Source organism: Schistocerca americana, unplaced genomic scaffold, assembly GCF_021461395.2.
Source record: "Schistocerca americana isolate TAMUIC-IGC-003095 unplaced genomic scaffold, iqSchAmer2.1 HiC_scaffold_484, whole genome shotgun sequence".
Classification (NCBI taxonomy): domain Eukaryota; kingdom Metazoa; phylum Arthropoda; class Insecta; order Orthoptera; family Acrididae; genus Schistocerca; species Schistocerca americana.
The window spans coordinates 5,001-12,500 of record NW_025726219.1 but is presented as its reverse complement, the minus strand read 5'-3'; the positions used below and the strand labels follow the sequence as shown (position 1 = coordinate 12,500).

General features: G+C 55.7%; 3 non-coding genes across 3 annotated transcripts in view; all 3 read left to right on the top strand.

The window, feature by feature from the left end:
- Positions 1 to 3,446: 3,446 nt before the first annotated feature.
- Positions 3,447 to 5,356, top strand: LOC124585180. Its single transcript, XR_006974776.1, has one exon. It is a non-coding gene; the product is annotated as a small subunit ribosomal RNA (ribosomal RNA).
- Positions 5,357 to 5,707: 351 nt separating this feature from the next.
- Positions 5,708 to 5,862, top strand: LOC124585170. The gene has a single exon (XR_006974767.1). It is a non-coding gene; the product is annotated as a 5.8S ribosomal RNA (ribosomal RNA).
- A 188-nt stretch (positions 5,863 to 6,050) lies between these two features.
- The window catches only part of LOC124585189, a 4,222-nt gene continuing 2,772 nt past the window's right edge, over positions 6,051 to 7,500 (top strand). The window contains exon 1 of the ribosomal RNA XR_006974782.1: positions 6,051 to 7,500. This exon is cut by the window's right edge and continues 2,772 nt beyond it. This is a non-coding gene — a ribosomal RNA (large subunit ribosomal RNA).

Genomic DNA, 7,500 nt, shown 5'->3' with positions numbered 1-7,500 from the left:
AACAAACCGGGCCCCCCCCCCCCCAAGTGCCTTAACCTAACCCGTATTGTACCTTAACCTAACCCGTATTGTACCTTAACCTAACCCGTATTGTACCTTAACCTAACCCGTATTGTACCTTAACCTAACCCATATTGTACCTTAACCTAACCCATATTGTACCTTAACCTAACCCATATTGTACCTTAACCTAACCCATATTGTACCTTAACCTAACCCATATTGTACCTTAACCTAACCCATATTGTACCTTAACCTAACCCATATTGTACCTTAACCTAACCCATATTGTACCTTAACCTAACCCATATTGTACCTTAACCTAACCCATATTGTACCTTAACCTAACCCATGTTGCGCCTTAACCTAACCCATGTTGCGCCTTAACCTAACCCATGTTGCGCCTTAACCTAACCCATGTTGCGCCTTAACCTAACCCATGTTGCGCCTTAACCTAACCCATGTTGCGCCTTAACCTAACCCATGTTGCGCCTTAACCTAACCCATGTTGCGCCTTAACCTAACCCATGTTGCGCCTTAACCTAACCCATGTTGCGCCTTAACCTAACCCACGTTGCGCCTTAACCTAACCCATGTTGCGCCTTAACCTAACCCATGTTGCGCCTTAACCTAACCTATGTTGCGCCTTAACCTAACCTATGTTGCGCCTTAACCTAACCTATGTTGCGCCTTAACCTAACCTATGTTGCGCCTTAACCTAACCTATGTTGCGCCTTAACCTAACCTATGTTGCGCCGTAACCTAACCTATGTTGCGCCGTAACCTAACCTATGTTGCGCCGTAACCTAACCTATGTTGCGCCTTAACCTAACCTATGTTGCGCCTTAACCTAACCTATGTTGCGCCGTAACCTAACCTATGTTGCGCCTTAACCTAACCTATGTTGCGCCTTAACCTAACCTATGTTGCGCCTTAACCTAACATATGTTGCGCCTTAACCTAACCTATGTTGCGCCTTAACCTAACCTATGTTGCGCCTTAACCTAACCTATGTTGCGCCTTAACCTAACCTATGTTGCGCCTTAACCTAACCTATGTTGCGCCTTAACCTAACCTATGTTGCGCCGTAACCTAACCTATGTTGCGCCGTAACCTAACCTATGTTGCGCCTTAACCTAACCTATGTTGCGCCTTAACCTAACCTATGTTGCGCCGTAACCTAACCTATGTTGCGCCTTAACCTAACCTATGTTGCGCCTTAACCTAACCTATGTTGCGCCTTAACCTAACCTATGTTGCGCCTTAACCTAACCTATGTTGCGCCTTAACCTAACCTATGTTGCGCCTTAACCTAACCTATGTTGCGCCTTAACCCAACACACGTTGGGCCTTAACCCAACACACGTTGGGCCTTAACCCAACACACGTTGGGCCTTAACCCAACACACGTTGGGCCTTAACCCAACACACGTTGGGCCTTAACCCAACACACGTTGGGCCTTAACCCAACACACGTTGGGCCTTAACCCAACACACGTTGGGCCTTAACCCAACACACGTTGGGCCTTAACCCAACACACGTTGGGCCTTAACCCAACACACGTTGGGCCTTAACCCAACACACGTTGGGCCTTAACCCAACACACGTTGGGCCTTAACCCAACACACGTTGGGCCTTAACCCAACACACGTTGGGCCTTAACCCAACACACGTTGGGCCTTAACCCAACACACGTTGGGCCTTAACCCAACACACGTTGGGCCTTAACCCAACACACGTTGGGCCTTAACCTGCTCTGTAATTGTCATACGACGCGTTAAATTAGTGTAGTGTTGCCTAACTGCAACCCCCGCAATATAGTTTGCTACTCGCACTGCCCGGTCGCCAGAGTATCGCTTCATGTTAAACACCTTGCAGCTATACACTGTAATGCGGATGGCGGCAGGACGTACATGCTCAATGCCCTTCGCAGTTGTTCATTGGCATTCGCATGGCGAAGCACAGCCTACGTTGTGGTACGGCTTGTGGCAACTGTCCGCTGATGTTGTACGTCCAAATCACACACTGTACCGCACATTGGTCCTCATGTACTGAATGATACATCGTGGTACATGTGTGACCGTACCACGACTGCGCCAACAACGGCGAACCATACGGTCCAAATATTGTGCACTCAGCTACGTGTCGTCTCCCTATAAGAGCTGGATTGCAGTATGGTATGCCGTGGATGGCGATCAGCATGAGCCGTCTGTTGATGTAGTGGCGCGTGTTGTCAGACGTAGTCGTCTCTTCTCACACACCGTGATAGCATGGTGCACTGCGTTCCACATCTGCGACATGCGACAGAGGCCGGTTGACAGTCGTTCGCGCAATGGACATCGCATACGTACGGGGGCCACCTTCCACGTGTTCGCGAAGCGTGCACATGTTGTTGCGTGTATGTGGGCAGACATAGTGTGTCGTGACACCTGACACAGGCATGCAACAATCGTTGAATTTGCAAATGGCGATGGACGTCTACGTTTGCTGGTGACGTTACGCAAATGAAGAACTGGTAAACCGTTGTGGTGCGGTTGTTCTCGCTAGAGGTGAATCAGTGATGGCGACGATCGGTTGAGCTACCAACCGGTTGTTTCAGCGATACCCACCATGCCCACGAACGTGAATGGCATGTGGGTGTGAAGCGATACGCGGCGGTGGCTGGGTGGGACCGTCCCCGGCCGGTGAGGGGGGGCCTCCCGGCGTGCTGGCCGCGCGGTGCGTGGGCGCACGCGCTACAGCCGGCTGGTGGGGGCGGCCAGTGGCAGGCGCGCCGGCCGACGGAGGCGGCAGGCGGCGCAGCTGCGCGCCGGCGCACCCTGCACGCGGCGCCGTGCGGCCAAAGTAGGTCCTCGCGGGCCCGGTGCGAAGCGCGGTGGACATCTGCAGTGTGCTGGTCCGATTGAGGACTGTGTGCGCTGAGGATGCGCCGCCGCCCGGCGCTCGGCGCCGCGACGCCGTCTGCTGCTCGGTCGCCTCTGCGGTTCTCGCAGGTGGATTGTATCGCAGCTGTGCGGACGTGTTGGCGCGTGCGCTGTGCTGGGAGAGTTCGCTTCGGCACCCAAGTGGGGCTTTTGTCCTTCTGTGGCGCTGGCGTTGGAGCTGCCGGCCACCGTAGGTGGCGCGTGTTGTCTCCCGCCGGCAATGCCACGACAGCACGCTCCCGGGCCTCTGTCGGCAGCGGCAAGCTCAGTTGGGAGCACGGGTGGTCGCACCTAAAGCGTCTACTCGCCAAACTCCGGGCGATTGCGCCTCTCTCGAACCCGACCAAGTACTTAGGACGGCGCTGCGCGCCGCCGGGACCTGAGAGGGTTTCGAGGTGTATCGTGCAGGGGAGCTCAGCCTCCTCCTGTTTGCAGAATAATTGAGCGGACGCTTGCGTGTTCGCGCGGGCCCCCGGGACACACTCCCGGGCGGCCGGCTGCTCAGCTCTAGTTGACGCAGCTCCCTGGTTGATCCTGCCAGTAGTCATATGCTTGTCTCAAAGATTAAGCCATGCATGTCTCAGTACAAGCCGCATTAAGGTGAAACCGCGAATGGCTCATTAAATCAGTTATGGTTCCTTAGATCGTACCCACGTTACTTGGATAACTGTGGTAATTCTAGAGCTAATACATGCAAACAGAGTCCCGACCAGAGATGGAAGGGACGCTTTTATTAGATCAAAACCAATCGGTCGGCTCGTCCGGTCCGTTTGCCTTGGTGACTCTGAATAACTTTGGGCTGATCGCACGGTCCTCGTACCGGCGACGCATCTTTCAAATGTCTGCCTTATCAACTGTCGATGGTAGGTTCTGCGCCTACCATGGTTGTAACGGGTAACGGGGAATCAGGGTTCGATTCCGGAGAGGGAGCCTGAGAAACGGCTACCACATCCAAGGAAGGCAGCAGGCGCGCAAATTACCCACTCCCGGCACGGGGAGGTAGTGACGAAAAATAACGATACGGGACTCATCCGAGGCCCCGTAATCGGAATGAGTACACTTTAAATCCTTTAACGAGTATCTATTGGAGGGCAAGTCTGGTGCCAGCAGCCGCGGTAATTCCAGCTCCAATAGCGTATATTAAAGTTGTTGCGGTTAAAAAGCTCGTAGTTGGATTTGTGTCCCACGCTGTTGGTTCACCGCCCGTCGGTGTTTAACTGGCATGTATCGTGGGACGTCCTGCCGGTGGGGCGAGCTGAAGGCGTGCGACGCGCCTCGTGCGTGCTCGTGCGTCCCGAGGCGGACCCCGTTGCAATCCTACCAGGGTGCTCTTGAGTGAGTGTCTCGGTGGGCCGGCACGTTTACTTTGAACAAATTAGAGTGCTTAAAGCAGGCAAGCCCGCCTGAATACTGTGTGCATGGAATAATGGAATAGGACCTCGGTTCTATTTTGTTGGTTTTCGGAACCCGAGGTAATGATTAATAGGGACAGGCGGGGGCATTCGTATTGCGACGTTAGAGGTGAAATTCTTGGATCGTCGCAAGACGAACAGAAGCGAAAGCATTTGCCAAGTATGTTTTCATTAATCAAGAACGAAAGTTAGAGGTTCGAAGGCGATCAGATACCGCCCTAGTTCTAACCATAAACGATGCCAGCCAGCGATCCGCCGCAGTTCCTCCGATGACTCGGCGGGCAGCCTCCGGGAAACCAAAGCTTTTGGGTTCCGGGGGAAGTATGGTTGCAAAGCTGAAACTTAAAGGAATTGACGGAAGGGCACCACCAGGAGTGGAGCCTGCGGCTTAATTTGACTCAACACGGGAAACCTCACCAGGCCCGGACACCGGAAGGATTGACAGATTGATAGCTCTTTCTTGATTCGGTGGGTGGTGGTGCATGGCCGTTCTTAGTTGGTGGAGCGATTTGTCTGGTTAATTCCGATAACGAACGAGACTCTAGCCTGCTAACTAGTCGCGTGACATCCTTCGTGCTGTCAGCGATTACTTTTCTTCTTAGAGGGACAGGCGGCTTCTAGCCGCACGAGATTGAGCAATAACAGGTCTGTGATGCCCTTAGATGTTCTGGGCCGCACGCGCGCTACACTGAAGGAATCAGCGTGTCTTCCTAGGCCGAAAGGTCGGGGTAACCCGCTGAACCTCCTTCGTGCTAGGGATTGGGGCTTGCAATTGTTCCCCATGAACGAGGAATTCCCAGTAAGCGCGAGTCATAAGCTCGCGTTGATTACGTCCCTGCCCTTTGTACACACCGCCCGTCGCTACTACCGATTGAATGATTTAGTGAGGTCTTCGGACTGGTACGCGGCATTGACTCTGTCGTTGCCGATGCTACCGGAAAGATGACCAAACTTGATCATTTAGAGGAAGTAAAAGTCGTAACAAGGTTTCCGTAGGTGAACCTGCGGAAGGGTCATTACCGACTAGACTGCATGTCTTTCGATGTGCGTGTCGTGTCGCGCAACACGCTACCTGTACGGCTCGCAGTAGCCGTGCGCCGCGTGCGGAACCACGCGTGCTTCTCAAAACTAACGCCAATGTTGTGTGGTACGAGCGCTGAAGCGCTGGAGCGGCTGGCCTGCGGCACCTGGCGCCTGGCGCCGGTTTTGAATGACTTTCGCCCGACTGCCTGTCCGCTCCGGTGTGGAGCCGTACGACGCCCATCGGCCGTGAGGCCGTTGGACACAGAACGCTTGAACAGGGGCCGCCACACGCCTACGTCCCGCCTATGCAACTGTCTTGAAAGAGACAGTGTAAACTAAGAAAAGATCACCCAGGACGGTGGATCACTCGGCTCGTGGGTCGATGAAGAACGCAGCAAATTGCGCGTCGACATGTGAACTGCAGGACACATGAACATCGACGTTTCGAACGCACATTGCGGTCCATGGATTCCGTTCCCGGGCCACGTCTGGCTGAGGGTCGGCTACGTATACTGAAGCGCGCGGCGTTTGCCCCGCTTCGCAGACCTGGGAGCGTCGCGGCCGCCTGTGGGGCCGGCCGCGCCTCCTTAAACGTGCGATGCGCGCCCGTCGCCTGGCGGTTCGCATACCGGTACTTACTCGGTAGCGTGCACAGCCGGCTGGCGGTGTGGCGTGCGACACCTCGTACAACGACCTCAGAGCAGGCGAGACTACCCGCTGAATTTAAGCATATTACTAAGCGGAGGAAAAGAAACTAACAAGGATTCCCCCAGTAGCGGCGAGCGAACAGGGAAGAGTCCAGCACCGAACCCCGCAGGCTGCCGCCTGTCGTGGCATGTGGTGTTTGGGAGGGTCCACTACCCCGACGCCTCGCGCCGAGCCCAAGTCCAACTTGAATGAGGCCACGGCCCGTAGAGGGTGCCAGGCCCGTAGCGGCCGGTGCGAGCGTCGGCGGGACCTCTCCTTCGAGTCGGGCTGCTTGAGAGTGCAGCTCCAAGTGGGTGGTAAACTCCATCTGAGACTAAATATGACCACGAGACCGATAGCGAACAAGTACCGTGAGGGAAAGTTGAAAAGAACTTTGAAGAGAGAGTTCAAAAGTACGTGAAACCGTTCTGGGGTAAACGTGAGAAGTCCGAAAGGTCGAACGGGTGAGATTCACGCCCATCCGGCCACTGGCCTCCGCCCTCGGCAGATGGGGCCGGCCGCCCGCGCGGAGCAATCCGCGGCGGGGTCGTGTCCGGTTGCCTTTCCACTCGCCGCGGGGTGGGGCCGTTCCGGTGTGCGGTGGGCCGCACTTCTCCCCTAGTAGGACGTCGCGACCCGCTGGGTGCCGGCCTACGGCCCGGGTGCGCAGCCTGTCCTTCCGCGGGCCTCGGTTCGCGTCTGTTGGGCAGAGCCCCGGTGTCCTGGCTGGCTGCCCGGCGGTATATCTGGAGGAGTCGATTCGCCCCTTTGGGCGCTCGGGCTCCCGGCAAGCGCGCGCGGTTCTTCCCGGATGACGGACCTACCTGGCCCGGCCCCGGACCCGCGCCGCTGTTGGCTCGGGATGCTCTCGGGCGGAATAATCGCTCCCGTCAGCGGCGCTTCAGCTTTGGACAATTTCACGACCCGTCTTGAAACACGGACCAAGGAGTCTAACATGTGCGCGAGTCATTGGGCTGTACGAAACCTAAAGGCGTAATGAAAGTGAAGGTCTCGCCTTGCGCGGGCCGAGGGAGGATGGGGCTTCCCCGCCCTTCACGGGGCGGCGGCCTCCGCACTCCCGGGGCGTCTCGTCCTCATTGCGAGGTGAGGCGCACCTAGAGCGTACACGTTGGGACCCGAAAGATGGTGAACTATGCCTGGCCAGGACGAAGTCAGGGGAAACCCTGATGGAGGTCCGTAGCGATTCTGACGTGCAAATCGATCGTCGGAGCTGGGTATAGGGGCGAAAGACTAATCGAACCATCTAGTAGCTGGTTCCCTCCGAAGTTTCCCTCAGGATAGCTGGTGCTCGTACGAGTCTCATCCGGTAAAGCGAATGATTAGAGGCCTTGGGGCCGAAACGACCTCAACCTATTCTCAAACTTTAAATGGGTGAGATCTCCGGCTTGCTTGATATGCTGAAGCCGCGAGCAAACGACTCGGATCGGAGTGC